Genomic DNA, 21,662 nt, shown 5'->3' with positions numbered 1-21,662 from the left:
GCACTGACTTGCTTGTGAGTGGCTTCATGACAAGATGAATTTATTTATTTAATTGATATACTGCTTCATACTTTTACAGATCTCAACAAAAATAATTCCATTTAAGAAAACACGTTACAAATTTCACATTCAAAACCAAAAATAATGCTCCTCATATATCCACATTTTAAGTAACATAATTACAAATCATATACAAAACACTAAAGCTTATCAAGATACATCAAAATGCAACATAATTACAATATAGCATAAAAACCATAAATATTACAAAAAACCCACATAACGCAACCACCAGAATCATTCACATACATATTCACACTACACAAAACTGAATTAAATCTTGTATTAGGTTCTGTTCTCAAATGTTGGTACTGTCAGGAGCTCAGACTTCTGGGTAAAGAAGTGAGCTTGTGAGAAAGCAGTTTTTCTCTCTCCTAGTTGATAGCATGCTCATTAATTGCATCTGTGTTATCTTGTCTGCATCAGGGCTTCAAGACCAAAGATGGCAAGTTCTCTAATTGGGAAGCATTCAAGAGCTGCAGAGTTACATGTACACTCTGGACTCTCTGTTCTGGAAAGTTCCAGCCTAGATATCTACTCATTGATGGGCAGATTCAGACTGGTTACTACGCAAAAGGGTATAAGTTACCTATATGTTCTGTGTGTGATGTTTAAACTTGGTCTTTATCTTCCAGACTGGCACCTGTGTTGCATCTTTGTGGGGACATGAATTCATTGGTTAGATTAGCTTTGCTTGGTTGTTTTTGTAATGTTTTGTGATTCCCCAAATGGTCCTATATTCCTTAACAGAAAAGTATTTCCCTTTCCTATTTCTCCTATGTGGTAAACAGGTTTCATGGTTTGCTGTTATTTTAACCATTATTAATAAAACATCTACCTCTTCATTTTGGTGTGTCTCTTTGGGTTAAGCCTTGGTTATAAACTAGTGTCTGGACTTCTTTGATGACATCTGTTACTTAGTTTCCTTTGGTAACTCGGTTTCTTTTGCCTGAGGCCCCTGAAGTAGAGAGTGGTACTTTATCTCTTGCTCTCTGGCCCAGGTTAGGTGGAGTGGTGGCAGGGTTGAGCTCTACAGGAGCACATGGCGCTGTGGCTAAACCACTTAGCCTCTTAAGCTTGCCTATTGGAAGGTTGGCGGTTTGAATCCGTGTGATGGGGTGAGCTCCCATTGCTCTGACCCAGCTTCTGCCAACCTAGCAGTTTGAAAGCATACCAGTGCAAGTAGATAAATAGGTACTGTTGCGGTGGGAATGTAAACAGCATTTCCATGCACTCTGACTTCTGGCATGGTGTCCTGTTGTGCCAGAAGTGGTTTAGGCATGCTGGCCACATGACCTGGAAAGCTGTCTGTGGACAAACGCCGGCTCCCTCGGCCTGAAAAGCAAGATGAGCGCAACAACCCCATAGTCGCCTTTGACTGGATTTAACCATCCAAGGGTCCTTTACCTTTTACCTGTAGCTAACATACATCAGTCACTCCATTAACAAGAGTCACACCATTAACAGTGGCATATTTCAGACAGGGACTGGAAGTGAAAGTCTGATTTGCATCATATCTCAAACACATACAGTGTCTGTGGCACAGGAACAGGGAGCGCAGTTCTCGAGGTGCAATATGAGGTCCATGCATGTGCCAACACAGCCAGTCAGGAAACAGATCTTGTGAGGAACATTGCAAGTTCAGAAGAAAAGGAGACAGTAATAAACCATACCAAACAAACACTGTCATTGGTCCTATACAGCTTATACTGTTGTAGTAAACCAGCCAGCGGTTTCTGTGAGGTATGCCAAAGTAAACAGAATACTTCATTAGACTTATTCCTGAGGACTCTTTTAGAGGTCATGCCATTCTTAACAATCATGTAACTCCAGCATGAAAGAGTACTATTGACTTCCTTAACGACAGAGTGAATTCCAAATGCCAGTCAATTATGCCATCTATTTTGCAGGTCAGTCACTCATCTTACAGGTACTTTCCATGCTATGTTGACAGGATGTTTTTCTTGTTAGTTGCCAGAATCTGTGCATTAGAGAAGCTGTTTGCACATATATGGAGATGAACCAATTGCATAGGTGATTATGGGAGCAGCTTCTTGAGAGGATGACATGATGAAGCAGTCAACTGTATTAGTGTTTTATTGCTGGCAAAAGAGCAATAAGGGTTGTGGAGCTGCTTAGCAATGATGGAAAAGGTACTTAAGCATCTGCCAGGGACACTTTCCCATATATTCTGGCATCAAGCCCTGGTGGGGATTGGCACAAATCAAACCTGGACTTTGTTTGGTACTTGTGCTAAGACCACTCTTTGTGTTCACATTGTTCTATCCAGACCCAGAGTCATGAAAGTGCTATCTCCCAACAGGAGATTGGATGCTTAATCTGTGATTAAATAGATATAAGGAAGGTATAGGTATCTACAAGATGAGCTTCCCCTCCTTTTCCAGTCCAATAAAACACTGGTCTCTCTAGCAGCTTCTGAAAGCTGAACTGGACATGATGTTAAACACCTAGTTAATGTGGGGTGTTCACACACACACACACACACACACACACACAGAGAGAGAGAGAGAGAGAGAGAAATTTAACCATTTCCTCTCCTGCTGCAACCCTGAGGAAAATCCCCTCTGAAGCTGGTATTTGCATCAAGAGGAAATTCCCCATTGTTGCTCATGGGGATTTCCTCCCAGTGTAAGGGAGGAATGGCTTGGGATGAAGAATTTTCCTCTGGGAAGCTGATGAGGAGAAAATAATTAAATCACACACACACACACACAGACAGTCTCCTGCCATAGTTTTGATAATTATTGCCTTCAGTAGCTGATGTTATTTGTGTTTTCTTTGAAATGCAAAATTATTTGAAAAGGCTGCATGTTAAATACAAATATACATATAATGGGGTCCAGTTTGACCCTGAGTGAAGTTTGTCCAAAGCGAGAGAAGCCAGACTGAATCCCTTGTCCCTCTAACAGATTGTCATCAGAATGCACAGTTTCATTTGCAAGGATTTTACAGTGGAAGGAGAGACAAAAGTGCTTGAGAGATTATGCTTTGCCCTGTCTTTTTAAAATTAACCTAGGTAAATGAACGTTCCATGGCTGGAGGTAGGAAGCGAACAGCACATAAATTAAAACCAAAACCAAAACCAATTTATTTATTTATTATGTTGCATGGCAATGCTGTGGAAGAGAGCTGATGTCTCCCATCATCTTCCACACACACCAGTGGCTACGCAGCGTTATTTTGCACCTTTTCTCACAGACTTGACTTATTTATGGTAATGCAAGCAACACATTTCTGCGATAACTTTACTATACATGCCTTTCAGTCATGTCTTCCTCCATGCAGATGAATCCTTCCCGTTGGATGATACAAACACTCAGCCTGTTAAAACAATGGCAGAAACAGGTTTTAAGACATGACATTGTTTCTTAAACATTTCCCAAATGCCAGGCCTTAGTGGTGGAAAGAATCATATTCTGGTCATTCACTATGTCATGGAAACTAGCCACTGAACGGCTGTGATACTCACAAAACCACAGCTAGATATGGTAGTTTTCATGCGGCATTTGGGTAACAGAATTGCTTTTCTTTTTCCAGTGAGATGATATTGACTGATACTTCTGGGGAAATGCTGATTTTACGCGCAACATTTAAGTTACAACTGACAGTTCTTCATGCAGCAGAACAACCACCTGGAAAGTCCCTGAAAGGAATATAACATATGATGGAGAGCCAGAGTAGTGCAGTGGAAATGGAGAGCAGGTTAGACCTGGACCATGCAAATCTGTGATTGCCTCCTCTGATGCAATTGTGCAGTCCCAACCTCTCCACAGTCCTGCCCTGATCCATCCCAGTATTGACCCAGTGTGTGGCTATTATGGCATGCAGTGCAATAGGTATTTGGGTCACACCCTTTGGCTATTATGGCATGCAGTACAGTAGGTTATTTGGGTCACACCCTTACCTACTATTTTTTCTCTCTTATACCTGGATCCAGTTGGCAGCCTTCAGGGGTTTATTAAAACAAAACGTAGATCAGGGGTTTATTAAAACAAAACGTAGATCATGGGAGCCTGAAGACTGCCCATCCATAGCTACCTTACAGGATGGTGTTGAAGTTATAATTGAAAAGGGAGAGCTATGTGCACTAGTTTGAGCTCCTCAGAGGAAGGCAGAGGGGAAAAGGCAATAAAGATAATTTTAGAAGATTTTGAGTTAGTTACCCGCTGGTTGACTTCAGCCAGAATGTATTTAGCTGCACCTTGGAAACCAATAGAAGCTCCATCTGGTGGAAAAGGTGATGGACTAGTGCTCTGTTTACTAAAGTGACTTATTATAAAAGAGGCGGAAAGGTTAGATTGCCAAATAAGTTTGTAGAAGACTTTTGTTTGTAAACCATTGGAATACTGTACTAATTTCCAGGATAAAGTTCAGTTTATGGATTTGTTAGAGATGAAAGCTTTGGTATTCCCCCCCCCCCTTATTTCTAATAAGTCGCTAATGCTCACAAGCAAATAAGGGAAGACTTAAAGCCAGTAACTTGACAAGGTTTGTGTCATCAGTACTGAAAGAGGGCTAGCAGGCATGTACAATTTTTTGCTTCTTCTGTTGGGCCTCATTTCCCCTGAATATAAAGCGTGGATCATGTCATGTCAAAACATGCTGCATGTCAAAACATGTCAAAACATGTTGCATTATATTAGAAACCTTAAAAGAGCTTAATATATCCATGTAATCACAACAGAGAGAAATTCTGCATCTCAAAAACAATGTTGTGTTAGGTAGTATTGTGTTTTGTGATAAATAACCCTTCCTTCATTAAGGCAGATTACAGATCCACCCTCCTTAATAATTCACAGCCAAACTATTTAAATACAGATGATATAGTTAAAAGCAGAAAGTAGCTGCATATCGAGAATATCAGACTCCTACGAAAGCTAAATTGCATAGGTGGGTGTTGAAAAATAAAGACAGCATTAGCTGCAGCTCAGCAGGAAAGGAGTTCCATTGCCCACAATTAAGATGCAAAAAGAAGGTAAGGAAAGCAAACAGAAAACAGAAGCAATGTATTGTCAGTGCATAGCCAACCGTAAATTGGGTAAATGAGAATTCAGGTCATGACTCATCTGAAAGCGGGCATTTTCCTGATACTACTATATGTGACGCCATGTGGGAAGAGGGCCCAGTGAACTGTGGTTGTCACTTTTGAAATTCATTGAATGAAAAAGACATGCCCTATTTCTAGAAATTCAGCTATATGAACCATATGAAGGCAGGTGGGTGAATCAGAGTTTAGGCTTTAGATTAAAAGCATTCTTCCTGGGAAGAATATCTGGCACCGGTGGCAGCTTATTACTGGTTCAAAACATTAGAGATCAAAGTTACAAGGAGAGAACCATTGAGAGAACGGAAGAATTTAGTCAGATGCAGAACCTGACTAAATCCTTCCATTCCTCATACGCAACATCTCCCATGTTGAAGGCAGCACCAGGACACATGAGGAGAGAATGCACGAGTGACTTGGCACATTGTTGGCTTTAAACAATTTCATGGCAGGCACAGCTAGGTACTGAGAGGCACCCACACCCCCTATTTAAGACAGAGGCTGCACACACACCATACATCTAAAACACATGGTTCTTCCCCCAAAGAATCCTGAAAACAGTTGTTTGTTAAGGGTGCTGGGAACTGTAGTCCTGGGTGTGGGTAAACTGAAGTTCCCAGGATTCTTTGGGCTTTGAATGTGTATGCAACCTTATTCTGAGGATGACTGCTGCTGAAACAACACTCTCCTCAGCTGTGAACTGAGTGGCCCAAGGTATCATGGAAGGCTCAATTGACCTCTGTGCTGTACACAGTGCATTTTTCCTAGTAAAATAGGTGCCGGTACTCACCATGAAGTTGTGCCACACTTTTTAACAACAACAACCCTCCCAAAGAAACCTGTGCTGGTTCTGCGTACCTGTGAATACACTCTGAAAAAAAAAAGACACTGGCTGTGCAAAACAGAACACTAGCTTCAGGCCAAGAAGCTTCCAATTCAATCCCAAGATTGAGGAAGACACTGCCTCAGTGGTAGAGCCCATGCTTTCAATGCAGAAGGTCCCAAGCTCAATTCCTGACAGCTCCAGTTAAAAGGGATCAGGTGTCAAGTGATGTGAAAGACCCCTGCCTGAGATCCTGTCAAAGTAGATCCACCAGTCAAAGTAGATAATACTGGACTAGATGGACCAATCATCTGACCTGGTATAAGGGAGTTTCCCGTTTTCTCATGACTTACTGGTAAGGCTTGCTTTGAATCTCCAGGATTTCAGGTTGGTTGGGGGGCGGGTCTCTCCCAGCCATATATGGAGATGCCAGGGATTGAACCAGAGACCTTCTGCATGCAAAGCAGATGTTCTACCGCTGAGCTATAGCCCTTCAAGGGTAGCAGTTCATTTCCAATCACCAAACGTTGTTTAGTCGTTTAGTCGTTTAGTTGTTTAGTCGTTTAGTCGTTTAGTCGTGTCCGACTCTTCGTGACCCCATGGACCAGAGCACGCCAGGCACTCCTGTCTTCCACTGCCTCCCGCAGTTTGGTCAAACTCATGCTGGTAGCTTCGAGGACACTGTCCCACCATCTCGTCCTCTGTCGTTCCCTTCTCCTTGTGTACTCCATCTTTCGTAGGAAATTATCTTCGTGGGGAATATTCTGATGTACACCTGCCATTTTCTTTATCTCTCATAGGGAATTCTTGTTTCTAATTTTATAGAATCCACTGTGTATTTTCCCTATGATAATTCAGCTCCTGCATTGCTCTGTATGTTCTCTATGAATGCCCATGGTCTTGATTTCATCAACCACATCCTGCAGCACATATGATAAGGCATTTGGAGGAAAACCCCCATCCATGCAAACCTTTCAGCTTAATTTTTTTCTTTGTTGCCAAAGAACCAAGACCTCTGTCTAAAGTGATGGCTTCTGGCTTCTGAATTATGCTCCAGAATAATTATTTCCCCATGGCTTTGACGTTTTGGGTTCCTTTTCCCAAGCACTGATACATTTCAGCAGTTCCTCATTCCAGAGGCAAGGTGGCTGATTTGTTTAACCTTTTTTAATATTATCTTATTTCCCTTTTAAAAACACCCTCTAACATCACACTTGCCTTTTGATCACTTATTTAAGTGGTAAGTAACATCTGTCGATGTGTGCACACTCTACCTTTTAGAGCACATTCGAAGCACAGTCTTTCCCTCAAAGAATTCTGGGCACTGTAGTTTGTTAAGGGTTGTTTTGAACTGTAACTTTGTGAGAGGTGAACTACAATGCCCAGAATTCCTTGAGGGGAAAAAATGTGCTTTAAAGGGATAGCATGTTCCTAGCCTGAGTTTCTAGACAAAAGCTCTAAATCCACTTAACCTCTTGCCATGACCAAAGTACCATTTAAAAACCAATGGGAAATCCATAAACCAAGTCATATGCAACAATGTGCAAGTGTTTTCTGAAATAAACCCCTCTGTATTTATATGGACTTACTTCACAAGAATGTGCCTAGGACTGAAGTCTTCTTCTCACAAGAATTGCTCATTGGCATTGGAATCTGAATCATTTAGATTTTCATCTCTGGCTTAGCCCTCAGATGCTGGTTCCTATACTGGCAAACATTTGAGGGGTAAGAACAAGGGCTTAATTCACCCTTGGCCAACCACAACTTGTGGAGACTGAATGCTAGTGGTGGGTGCACATACACGACACATGCACACACACACACATGATATCAGGACACAGAAACAAACCTCTCCACCTAACCTAGTGCCATGCCAACTTTATTTCCCCACCTTTTTGCGGCTTCTTTTTTCTGGGACAGGCAGAAACAAGAACAACCCACCTTGCTGGGGGGCTGGATCACAGGCTGAGAGTTAGCCACCCGTGTCCTATAGCATTGCTGCTTTGAGACAGTAGCTAAGCCATTGACAGTAACATCTGTTTGCCCAAGCCAAATGGTCATCCAATGGCATCAAGAGAAGGGACTAGACAGTCCAGCATTAAGCAGCATTGGCTAGAGTCGTGGTTTCCAATGTGGGGCAATTTGATTTTTAAGGGGGTGCAATTCAAGAATGAGTTATTAACAGTTAATGGCCTTTTAGGCTTCCTCCATGTAAATAGGAGTTCACTTTTTGAATAATAAGAATTACATGTCACCGGGGGGGGGGGGCATGAGGATTTTAGAGATGCTTAGGTGGGGCATGACCAAAAAAAGGTTGGGAACCACTGGGCTAAAGAGATGGTAGAGTTCCAGGCAAAGGAACTGTTCCTTTAAGGTTCTACCCCAGAAATGTAGGCAAGGATAAGGAACGAAAATAGGCTGGGTTCAGAAGCTCTGGTAGTCGTCTCCCTGGGCTCTGTCCGGGGTCCTGAAAGACCTGCTGCCACCCTCCCTTGTCTTCCTACATCCAAACTCTGAAGAAATGCTACCTGCCCTCTCCTTCCACTCCAGACTGTTGGATTTGTACCCTCCTGATTCATCTGTGGGCTCTGCTTTGCCAGGACAGGACACTTATATTCACATTACACAGGGACCAGAGGGATGCTGCTGTTACACTGGCTGAATGGCGCCCATACTCAAGGGATGCTCAGTCTAGAGGCGAGGAGAAAAAACACACAACCAGAAAATGATTTTTATCAAACACTTTGCTCCCTCTCCCTCCCTTAAGGATTGTAATCTAAGATTCTTGTCAGTAGCAGCAAAAGGAAATTTGTCCACCAATGAAAGATTGTGAAATCCACACTTAATCAGTATCATCTGCCAGAATGCAGCAGCTAGACTGGTGACTTGGAACAGCTGCCAAGACCATACTGTATAATACTGGTCCTAAAGGATCTTCACTGGCTCCCTGTACGTTTCCAAGCACATTTCAAAGTGTTGGTGCTGACCTTTAAAGCCCTAAATGGCCTTGGCCTAGTATACCTGAAGGAGGGTCTCCACCCCCATCAATCACTGAGGTCCACCTTTGAGGGTCTTCTAGTGGTTCCCTCATTGTGAGATATGAAGTTACAGGGAACCAAGCACAGGGCCTTCTCAGCAGTAGTGCCCTCCCTGTGGAACACCCTCCCATCAAATGTCAAGGAGATTAAGAACTACACAACTTTTAGAAAACATCTGAAGGCAGCCCTGTATCAGGAAGTTTTTAATGTTTGATGTTTTAATATTCTGCTGAAAGTTGCACAGTGTGGCTGGGGAAACCTAGCCAGATAATAAATAACATTATAATAAAATTGTTGTTGTTGTTGTTGTTGTAAAATGAGAATGTGGCTTTTGAAAATGGCAAATCTCATAAACGCTGACTTACTGGAATTGCTCCCCTCATGACACTCAAACTGCACCCACACCTAAGTTTTGTCCTGAGTGATGGGTGGTATCACTTGGTCAAAAGAGAGCTTAATCTCCCAGTCTCCAGTTGAAGCAGATCTGTATAAATAGTTTATTTTTATTCTGGATTTCTTGGAGCCAAAATTAACTTTCTTGTATATTCATTGCCAGGAAGATAAGATGCTATCAGAAATAAGTATAGACAGCATTTGAAATAAAAATAGCACTTTAAAGAGATGGGATATCTTGACTGACGCAATGCTACAAAATATGGACTAATTAAACTTGCTCCATTTCCTCAAGTCTGCCTTCATCCTGTTAATCAGAAGGACAAAATTAGTCCAAGTCAACTTGTTTCAGTTCTTCATTATCAAGTAGCAGAATCCTACCCATCCCAGCTAAGTAGGACAGGCAGCTCTTTTGATATCAGAGTGTATATTCTAGGTAGAATACTGAACACCATCAGGCTTGATTTGCGCAACTTTTTCAAAAACAGCCATCTTTTTATTTTTCTGGTTTATCACCACAGCAGTTATTAACACTGGGCTTCAGCAAAGCAAGAAATTTAATTAGACAGTGCGTATATGATATTGAGTGACAAAATTTCCAATTTGACCACCATAAGGAAATTTTGTTCATGGTATGATTATTTTCCACCTAGTCATTTTGAGACATTGGCATCCTATTTGCAAAATTTAACAGTTCCAAAATACAGACATGCTTTCACTTACGCAAAATTAAATATAGTGCCTTCAGCTGTACTTGAGGGTTGATCTTTTTAAAAAATCTGCTGGAGTGGGAAATGATCTATAATGAAATCAAGAAAGTCCTTAAGTGGACATTTGTAAAAAAACCGGAGGCTTTTCTCTTGGGCATGGTCGGCCAATTGGTACCAAAAAAAGATAAGATCTTTTTTATGTATGCAACTACAGCAGCAAGAATACTCCTAGCAAAGTATTGGAAGATGCAAGAACTACCTACTCTGGAAGAATGGCAGACGAAGGTGACTGAATTTATGGGACTGGCAGAGATGACCGGCAGAATCCGTGATCAGAGGAAGGAGACGGTGGAAGAGGACTGGAAAAAATTTAAATCATATCTTAAGAACTGTTGCAAAATTTCGGACTGATAAAATGTCAAGGGTTAAGAAATAGAGAATTATAGCTGGAAATATTTAAGTTAGGAAAATCATGAAGGAAATCAAACTTTGAAAAGGAATGAAGGATTGCTAAAAATTTTGGACACAGGGGTGCAGTGAAGGGGAGGCATGGGGAAGTCATGTATTGTTTGTTTGTTTGTTTAATTTTGTGTTTTTTGTTTTATGAAAATTAATAAAAATTATTTCAAAAATAAAAAAATAAAAAATCTGCTGGAGCAATGCTTATGTCCACGTGGAGATAGCAGTGTTGAATCAGTAGCTCATGTGCTACTGGCTTGCACTGTTTATAAAGATTTGAGGAGTGAGGTTATTACCCCTCTATCTATATCCTCCTGCCAACCTAGCAGTTTGAAAGCCCGTCAAAGTGCAAGTAGATAAATAGGTACTGCTCCAGCAGGAAGGTAAATGGCGTTTCCGTGCGCTGCTCTGGTTCGCCAGAAGCAGCTTAGTCATGCTGGCCACATGACCTGGAAGCTGTACGCCAGCTCCCTCGGCCAATAAAGCGAGATGAGCGCCGCAACCCCAGAGTCGGCCATGACTGGACCTAATGGTCAGGGTCCCTTTACCTTTACTTTACTATCTATATCAAGTCACTCAACCATCACTACTATGTCTTTTCTTCTAGCAGATCAAGATAACCAGGTGACAGCAAAAACTGCAAAAAAAATTGTGTCAGTAGTCCATATATCTCACACATCCACAGCAACAATATTGCTCTAGAAATTATTATATTTATGGTTCATATACCACCACTACTCTTGTTAGAGAAATATTTTGGTTACAAATATTGGAAAATCATTGTGGTTCCAGTTTCAAGCAACCCACATTGAAGTAGCCATCTTTAGGTAAACTATGGAATAAGCAGATTTTGTTGGTTTCTGCAGAGACAGGTTTCTTAGTTATTGCTGTAAAGCAGAGAAGTAGGCAACCTATGGCTTCAGAGCTACAATGCATGAAGCAAGCTGGTGGTGGGGAACAGGGTAGGGGAGTGGCAGGAGAGAGACAAAGGGAGTCGACCCTCTTTTGCTTCTGCTCTCACCTACCATCATTTCAGCCCTTCCTACTGCTGGCCTGTGGCTGTGACAACAACAACAACAACAATTTATTTATACCCTGCCCATTTGGTTGGGCTTCCCCAAGCACTCTGGGCAGCTTCCACCAAAATATTAAAATACAGTAATGCATCAAACATTAAAAGCTTCCCTAAACAGGGCTGCCTTCAGATGTCTTCTAAAAGTCTGGTAGTTGTTGTTCTCTTTGACATCTGGTGGGAGGGCGTTCCACAGGGCGGGCACCACTACCGAGAAGGCCCTCTGCCTGGTTCGCTGTAACTTGGCTTCTCGCAGCGAGGGAACTGCCAGAAGACCCTCAGCAGTGGACCTCAGTGTCTGGGTAGAGACGCTCCTTCAGGTAAACTGGACCGAGGCCATTTAGGGCTTTAAAGGTCAGCACCAACACTTTGAATTGTGCTCGGAAACGTACTGGGAGCCAATGTAGGTCTTTCAAGATTACGTCTGAGAGAATGCTCCCCTCAATGAGGAAAAAACCCCAAAGTTTCCTAGTCCTACTACAGTGTAATAGATTTTCAAAGTTTGATCCATACTAAAAAATTATTTCTCTAGATGGCAAGAAGAGAAAGTGTCCGAAAGATTTCAGTCATTGGGCATTTAACTGAAGTTGAGCACTCCCCCTCTCACACACATCTTTCCAAGCTGTTTTGGTCACATGAATTATTGTCAGGACATTGTGGTTAAGGGTCTACATAACTGGCAGCATGTGTGCAGTAGAAAAGAGCTCAGGTCCCATTGAATGGAAATGCTTTGGTTTGTGTGACCAAACCCTGAACCAACAAGGAAGTTGGCTTCTTAATGCTGTATATACAGACTGAGAAACAGTCCTTGATTAGTCCCAGGACGCTCCTCAGCCTTCAGAAATCTGCAGGATATCCTGTAGAATATCCTCCCCACACAAATAGGAACTACAGTTAGTACTTTCTGAGCCAGATGCAACTCTTTCTTTTTTTAAAAAAAGAAAAGGTAAAGAAAAGTGAACACCAGGAAGACAAGGTATGCCATAGAGTATGGCAGGCTAGGCCCATAGCTAGCCTAAAAGTTTGGAGGAGGCACTAAAAATGTAGGGGGCAGTTCATCCCCATGTACACATTAATGTGGTTAATGATGACGCTGATAAAGGTGATATTTCTTACTGTAACCTGTAGCAGTGGTAAGCCAGGTTGGAGGAGAGCTATTTATGGGGTTGCATAACCTCAGCCCCCCACTTCCTCCTCTCTGTCCATCTCCTTTTTGTTCTCAGCTTTTCAGCCATCCATCCACTGGTTGTCTTCCCTCTCCCCTCTCTTTTCTCTTCCACCTCTTCCCTGACCTCCATTCACTTCCTGGTTTCCTCCATTCTCCTCCAACACACCCTTTTCATATTTTTAATATTCTTTCTCCCTCTCAACACTTGTTGCCCCCACACAAGTATTCTGACATAAGTTGGGGGGTGGGGGAGTATTCAGAGGAGGCCCGTTGAAGTTAAGAGACATGACTCGTTTACTCTGAGTAGGACTTAGTTGAATAGAACCCAGAATGTATTGGTTTGCTAGTCATCCTATTTTGCTGGAAGCCACCCAGAGTGGCTGGGGCACCCTAGTCCAATGGGCGGCATATAAATAAAATCAGTGCTTTTTTTCCTAAAAAAAATGTTTAGTGGTACTCTCATTTTGACTCAAGAAAATCACCATTTTATAGTTCAAATCAGGAAAAAATAAATACAGTAAATGGACAAAAGTACAAAGATTCACAAAATGTTTAGGGGTAAGCGTCCCCCTGTGTCCCCCCAGAAAAAAGCACTGAATAAAATTATCACCAACAACAACCTAGATGCATTTCAACAGAAACTTCCAGAATTCTCTCTTCTCTGCCCTTCCACTCCCACCCCCAAGTGTTCTTAGGAGGCCCTTTTTCTTACAACCCTCCTTAACAAAGGGGGAAAGTTGAGGAACCGCTCAAATGAGAACTCTGGCCCCAGCCCTGTGCCTTACAGTCAAAAAATGAAATAAAAATGAATCCTTGGTCTCGCCCTCCCCACACATTGCTGCAAACTAGCTAGAGGTGTGCAGGATGCCTGATGTATGAAGACATTAAGAATATATGGCTCTGATTGGCTTATGTGTGGTGCTTGAGAGTACTATTAAAACAAAGGCTTTCCTGTTGAGTTAATTACTTGCTTATAACAAAAAAATAAGGAAAGCCCCACTAGACCCCCATCTACAAGCCTGTGGTCAGGTTACAGATAGGTAGCCGTGTTGGTCTGCCATAGTCAAAACAAAAAATTCCTTCCAGTAGCACCTTAAAGACCAACTAAGTTAGTTCTAGATATGAGCTTTCGTGTGGTATCTGAAGAAGTGTGCATGCACATGAAAGCTCATACCTAGAACTAACTTAGTTGGTCTTTAAGGTGCTACTGGAAGGAATTTTTTGTTTTGCCTGTGGTCAGGGTCACTGATCTAGTGCCCATGCTTGCCCATGTGCCTGAAGAGATAGAACCATGCTCTCATGTCACATCCCCATGGTGACGAAGCAATAGTCCAAACTCCTTCCTTAGAAAGAGGTCCACCATTGCATCACCAGGGCTCTAATATACATGGACAATTGAAGGTGGCTTCATAATTCCAAATTGTGTAAGGACAGAATTCTATATGAAATTAATTACTTTAAATTCTGTTAACTTTTGGCAGCACCTTTTGCAACACCAACGATGAAATGGAGCACAGATCTGAATAAAATCTGCATATGCACACACACACACACACACACACACACACACACACAGACTTCCGTCAGATGTCAAAGAGATAAACAACTACACAACTTTTAGAAGACATCTGAAGGCAGCCCTGTATAGGGAAGTTTTTAATGGCTTATGTTTTTCTGTGGTCTTGTGTCTTGTAAGATGCCCAGAGTTGCTGGGAAAACACAGCCAGATGGGCAGGCTATTATTATTAATAATTGGCCTTTTGCTGGGCAGCCATTCAGAGGAGCCCTTCAAAGAGAGGACTGTTCATTGTAAAAGTAGGACACAGGGCACACCATCCAGAAAAGGGCAACCAAAATGATCAATGGGATGGAGCAACTTCCCTTTGAGGAAAGGTTGAAGCCTTTCAGCTTTTTTGTAAAAATGCTGCAACCTTTTCCTCATAGTGGAGTTCTTCCATACCCTTGATCATTTTTGGTGAGTTAGAGGTGACAAGATAAAAGTTTATAAAAAGGATGCAGGGCACAGAGAAAGTGGATAGAGAAATGTTTTTCTCCTCTTTTAATAACACCGTTTTCCTCCTCTTTTAATAACTTATGAAAATACAAGGAAGCTTAAAAGCTTGAAGATTCAGGGCAGATAGTAAGTTAAAGTATGGATCTTGCTCCCACAGGAAGCAGTGACGGCAAGCAACTCAGATAGTTTTAAAAGAGAGTTAGACCATTCCATGGAAGATAAGGATATCAATGGCTAAACTATGTTCTGCCTCCATGGTTAGATGCTTCTGAATACAGTGGTACCTCAGGTTACAGACGCTTCAGGTTACAGACTCCGCTAACCCAGAAATAGTACCTCAGGTTAAGAACTTTACCTCAGGATGAGAACAGAAATCGCGTGGCGGCAGCGGGAGGCCCCATTAGCTAAAGTGGTACCTCAGGTTAAGAACAGTTTCAGGTTAAGAATGGACCTCCAGAACAAATTAAGTTCTTAACCTGAGGTACCACTGTATCTGTTGCTGGAAACTGTAGGAAGGGAGAACACTCTTGTGCTCGGGTCCGGCTTATGAGTTTCTTGCAGGCATTTGGTTGGCATTGTAATACCAGGATGCTGGACAAGATGGGCCATTGGGCAGATCCAACAGGCTCTTCTTGTGTTCTTATGTACTATTGCATGCTTAACTCCTCACTAAAATCAATTGAACTTAAAAGTGCTTATCTCTGTGCCCATATATGTATACATTTCCCTTTAAAATTCAAGCATTCTTCACAACAAATCATATGTACCTGAACATCAGATAAGCAGCTAGGAGATTCCATTATTCAAGGTAATTTCCCACCCCTCCACCTCCGTTGGGTATGCTTGACTTTTGTGGTGAGATATTAATCATTTCCTTTAGCTTCATGTGTATATATAAGAGCATCAAAGTCTTACCAGGTTCAGAACAAGGAAACTGAAGCACACTGCTATCACCACAATGCTGCCCCACTGTTTGATCATCCTTTGCCTTGGAGCATACATCAATTGCAGACCAGCACACAATCTGACTGCGAGAAAAGAACTTACCGGTATAGAGGGGCTTATAGAAACACAGAATCGTCTGAAAGATTTGACACGGGTATGCTATAACTGTAAAGCAAAGTTAACTAATGTTTGACTGAACTTTAAAACATTTGATCATGAAAGAATGCATTTCTACCAGCTAATCTTGTTTTGTATTTTGCTAGTTGCAGACCAAAGTGATACCCAAGGATCCAGCCATGGTAAGAAACTAAACCTGCCATCCTTTGCATGCTTATTTAGAAAGACCTCCTCAGCTCCACTAAATTCAGTGAACCTTGATTCTGAGTAAAAATGCATATAAAACCAAGCCTTTCTGAATGAATTGGACTTGCAGTGGCGGGCACATGAGAAAGTAAAGGAAATTATAGAAGATTTACATGTGGAAATGTGTCTTTGGAACCCTGCACTTTTCCCCGGCACAGGCTCAATGGAATTTAGGGCCTACCTGATTAAAAGTTAATAGGTACATAGGAAACTCCTCTTGTTATGTTATAGGAAGCTGTCATAATGTGATTCAGACCATTGGTCCATCTAGCTCAGTATTCTGAGTCATTGCACTGACTGGCAATGGCTTTCCAGGTTTCAGACAGGGTTAGGGATGCTGGGAGTTGAATATGGGACCTTCTGCATACAAAGCAGATCATAGAATCATAGAATTGTAGACTTGGAAGAGATCCTGAGGATCATCTAGTCCAACGTATGCAGCTGTCCCATACACGGATTGAACCTTGCCATTATCAGCACCAAACTCTAACTAACTGAGCTACCCAGGCTGTGCTACTGGGCCTTTCCATATGTACATTCAGAGATAGTGTCTTCAGAGGTACAGTATTCAGAGATCCCTTGTTTCCTTCCTTGTTTCCTCCATTCTCATCCAAAACACCCTTTTCATATTTTCAATATTCTTTCTCCCTTTAGAAAGCTGCATCCTTTCTAAAATGCCACAGGGATAGGTTAGGTCCAGGGGTCAGCAAACTTTTTCAGCAGGGGGCTGGTCCACTGTCCCTCACACCTTGTGGGCAACTATATTTTTTGGGGGGGGTATGAATGAATTCCTATGGCCCACAAATAACTCAGAGATGCATTTTAAATAAAAGGACACATTCTACTCATGTAAAGACACGCTGATTCCCAGTCCGTTTGCGGGCCGGATTGAGAAGGCAATTGGGCCGGCTCCGGCTCCCGGGCCTTAGTTTGCCTACCCATGGGTTAGGATAATAAGACATGAAAAGTTACATAGAATTCTCCTCTTCCAGTCAATAATGGGCCCTTGCCATTTGCTGAGCCTCTTGTAATCCTCTGCCTTGATGTTCCTAAGGTTGAGGCAACCCTTGAACATGGGGGGCAGGCAAAGGGGACTATCAAGGCATATCTAATTTTTAACCTTGTCTAATTGAACATGTACTTTGACTTTCACACGGCCACTACTTAACTACATTTTGTCATTTAATATTTATAGACATCACTACTTGTCCCAGAAAATTTCCAGGTAAGAAATTAAAACATTATTATTATTTATTTAAAATGTTGAATCATTTCAAATATTTGGTATGGGTTGCTAGAAGAAGTACTTTTGGTGTGTAAAGCAATTGGCATATTGAAAAGGAGGGAACATGGGTACGACATTAGGATGTCCTGGTTTAAAAGACATCCTTGGAAGTGGGTTGTTTTCAAATGGGAACCTATCTTTCAAAATAACGGATTTCCCTTAAAATGGTAAAGCATGATCCTGCCAAAGTTAGTTCCCACTTATTGTGAGTGGTCTTAAAAGGGCTTGTGAGGTACAGAACATTCACCTAATGAAATGTCTATCATTTATGGATATCAACATGGCATTCTAAGCCTAGGTCAGGAAAAGATATCTATTCAGAACAAATACTACTCCTTAAAAGAGTAGGCATGACTTTCCTGAAAGTTCTTCTGTGGAAGGCTCTTAGAAATATGTAAATGGGAATTGTGCAAGAATACTGAATTGTGTCTGGTCTTAAATAACTTTGGCATATAGTATGTTATTCTACAGAAGGCTACATAATTCCTCACATACTCTCATTTCAGGAATTTTGTGTAAAGGATAATTTGGATGTATTTATCAACTCATTGGAATTAGTGAGGGCTGAAACTGATGACAACAGGAGCATCGACAACTTGCGCAGAAACCTTAAGCACTTAAAAGAATATTTGCCAAAAAATGATGTAAGTAAAGCTATTTTAGTTAACTTTTCAGCAACGGTATATTGGAACATATTTACCCTTACAGAAACCTTACAAAGTTGCTTTCGTTTAGCTCCAGTTTGTCCCTATTTGTACATCCTGATGGATCCATATTGCTGTAGGGCCTATAATAACCCAAAGCCACAAAATCCAGAGCCATAGCTATGATGGTATATCAAAGGCAGCCAAACCATGAGGTGCTATCTTATTTGCAGTGGTTATAAACAGGTGTTTGTGCAGCAGTAGCAAATTCAACATTCTAAGTATGTGTAGTGTATCAGAGCTGACCAACTCTGATCTATTTAACGCTGCTCTGCCCAGAGTGGGGGGGGGGGCAACCCAGTCAGGCGGGCAGGGTACAAATACATTATTTTTATTTTTATTAACACATAACCTCTCCCAAATCCCACTGTAATTCTCTAAATTCCCATTAGGATTGCCCTGACCACATCTCAACAGTAATGTTAAAATATTGGTTGCAGTTGTGGGCTAGAGCTGGGGATCTGGAACCATTCTGATAGTCCTCAGGCACTCCCGAGAATGGCTACAAATCCATCTAATGCACGTGCTGCTCTGGGAGTGGAGGGAACCCTCATGTGAACATCTGAGCTGTGCAGAGATTTGGAGCAGGAGGTGTGGAGAGGGTTGATGCAGCCCTGGTCATGAGTGGGACAGATCCCATTAAATATCAGCTCCCATACAAACTGGATAGGTTGTCTTCTCATGCCACCTTGGGATCTGGGTCCTCAATCCTATGAACCACTCTGTCAGTGAAACTGCTGGTAGGACTGTTCCATAAGAATAAGGTTCAGCTCTCTACTGTTAGGATTTAGTAATGTGGCTGGAGGGCCAGGAAAATTATCACAAAGTGGGAAATTGTGGTATATATGCTTAAAATACAGACCTGGTTCAACCCATGTCATATGCAAGAACTAGCAACTCCAGAATATTACCGCTTGCATCAAAAGGATGCTTCCTTTAATAGGCCTGGATGATCCATGTGGTGTGGACATAGATGTGTTTTCTGAGCCCTGTCTTCAGTCACCACAGGTGCATATACAGGAGTTAAATTCTGCATGCAGACCTCTTGTTGAGAGAGGGGCACATATCATTTGGTGGAGCACAGCTTCCTCCTTAGGTTGTTGGTAAGGATCCAATGTTGATACAGCAATCACGTTAGGAAAGAGCATTGAGGGAGAAGCAGCTGACTTTGCACATCAAGTGCATATTCTCAGAGTAATAATTTCAATTCCCATCTTTGGAAATAAACCATGATGGAGCTGCAACAGATAAGTTCCTCTGGTTGCAATTGCATTTTGCTGGTTTTTAAGATACTTGATGGTCATGAAGATGACTAATTAGGGGGAGGGTCTGTAGCTTAGTGGTAGAGCATTTGCTCTGCATGCAGATGGTCCTACGTTAAATCCCTGGCATCCTTAAGATGCCTTTTGAATTTGCAATTTCATTGTCACTGGTCATCTGCTACCATGCCTAACAAAGTAATCCTTTGTGTGTACAGAACTAAATTTAGGACTGCAGCCTAAAGGAACTCCTGGTGGTGAAGGTTATCTTCATTAGAAATATTGATATGTTGGGTTAATGCAATCAATTGACAAAAACAACATATTTTTAAATGCTTCAGGAGTGGCCAACATGGTGCTGTCCAGGTGTTGTTGGACTACAACTCCCACCATTCCTGACCACTGGCCATGATGGTTGGGACTGATGAGAATTGAATTCAACAGTGTTAGCAGGGCACCAATTTGACTGACCCTGGATTAGTCACATGTGTGTGGTCAGTAATAAATAGCCTGATAAGTTAGTGATACAAGAGATGCCAACTTCCACCTAAATCAGGAATCATGGGACACCATACTCAACATATCTGCCCTGTGGAAGATAATATTTCCGCACACTGCACTCTGGGTGGTTCCAGACAAGTGTTTATTGTGAGATTGGCACCCCTCATATGTGAAGGTTTTCCACAGTTTTCCATCCATCATCGGCATAAAAATGCCAGCCCTAATTTGATATGTTAATTGGATGTTTTTTATTGGAAAATTAATAAAAACGATTTAACAGAAAAATGCCAATCCAGTATTTTTACCCCATTCAATCCTAGTTTTTCCTTTCCAGAAATAATCTGACATTTTTTATTTTTAATAATTGCCCATGACTTGTTTGTGATTTCTCAATGACCCATTAGCAACCTGAAGCCCCTGACTAAAAGCAAGCCACAAACAATCTACTGTATTTTTCGCTCTATAACACGCACCTGACCATAACGTGCACGTAGTTTTTAGAGGAGGAAAACAAGAAAAAATATGTATGCTGCTAATAATACAGAAGAGGGGTTTAAGGGGAGAAGGAACACGCGTGAGGTGTGTGGAGAAGGATGCTGCTAATAATGCAGGAGAGGGGTATAAGGGAAGAAGGCTCCTCTCCTCTCCCGCTTTGCTCCTTTAAAACAAGCAGGCTCTGCTTCTCTCCCTCCTCCCCGGCTCGGCTCGCTGAAAAGCTTTGCTGCTATTTAGCGAGCTGAGTGGGAGGGGAGAGGGACAGAGAGCTCGGTTGATTTAAAGCAGCCAACCAGACAGGAGCCGCTTACACCTGTGTAAGTGGCTCCTCTCCCACTTTGCTGTTTCAAAGCAAGCCACAGAGGAGGGAAGGAAGGGGAACCATGGATCTTCTGCTCACGACTGCAGCAGATCCCCCCGCCATCCGTAGGCATTCACTCCATAACACGCACAGACATTTCCCCTTACTTTCTAGGAGAAAAAAGTGAGTGTTATGGAGAGAAAAATACAGTAATTTTTCAATGCAAACTTTTTGCCCACAGGAGAAGAATGAGAATTGTACAGCACCACGCAAAAGTGTTGACAAACTCTTAGAATACCTTGATCGCTTTCTGAAAACCTTGCACAGTCATTTGCGACCCAAAAAAGCAAGGCTGTGAACTTGGACCGTGCAAAGGATCATTTGCTCTGCTGTTCAAGAGGATCTCTTTGACTAATCAAGTGTGTTGAACAAACCAGGACTCTCATCAGTATGTATCATGGAAGAAGAAGAAGAAGAAGAAAAGGAATGCAATTTGCTTGTTAACTTATAACAGTGTGTCAAAGATAAAACTATTTATTTATTTATTTAATATATTATTTAATGTTATCAAATTGTAATACATATTTATTTCTGTACCTGAAATCATTCTAGAAATCCTACTACTTATGATCTCATTTTGCACAGGGCCTTCTCGGTAGTGGCGTCTGCCCTGTGGAATGCCCTCCTAGCAGATGTCAAGGCAATAAACAACTATCTTACTTTTAAAAGACAACTGAAGACAACTGTTTAGGGACGTTTTTAATGTCTGATGCTGTATTGTTTTTAATACTCAGTTGGAAGCCGCCCAGAGTGGCTGGGGAAACCCAGCCATATGGGTGGGGTATAAATAATAAATTATTATTATATTATTATGTTATTCAATATTTAATTGATATTTCCACAAATTTCAGCACACAACAAATCCCTCAGACATTTTCCTGCTTTATACTCCCTGCCATCCTTCCTTCACCACCTAAAAATACACCCACCCTCCCCAAATTATAAAT

At 41.8% G+C, this 21,662-nt stretch overlaps 1 long non-coding RNA gene across 1 annotated transcript; it reads left to right on the top strand.

The window, feature by feature from the left end:
* The first annotated feature begins 16,021 nt into the window (after window positions 1–16,021).
* LOC309335824 lies at window positions 16,022–21,410 on the top strand. Its single transcript, XR_014153746.1, has 4 exons — window positions 16,022–16,046; window positions 17,306–17,335; window positions 17,902–18,039; window positions 20,897–21,410. It is a non-coding gene; the product is annotated as an uncharacterized lncRNA (long non-coding RNA).
* Window positions 21,411–21,662: the final 252 nt, after the last annotated feature.

Source organism: Podarcis erhardii (genome assembly GCF_964252035.2).
Source record: "Podarcis erhardii genome assembly, chromosome: 2".
Taxonomy (NCBI): Eukaryota; Metazoa; Chordata; class Lepidosauria; order Squamata; family Lacertidae; genus Podarcis; species Podarcis erhardii.
The sequence above is the reverse complement of the archived record's forward strand: the minus strand, read 5'-3'. Positions and strand labels throughout refer to the sequence as shown.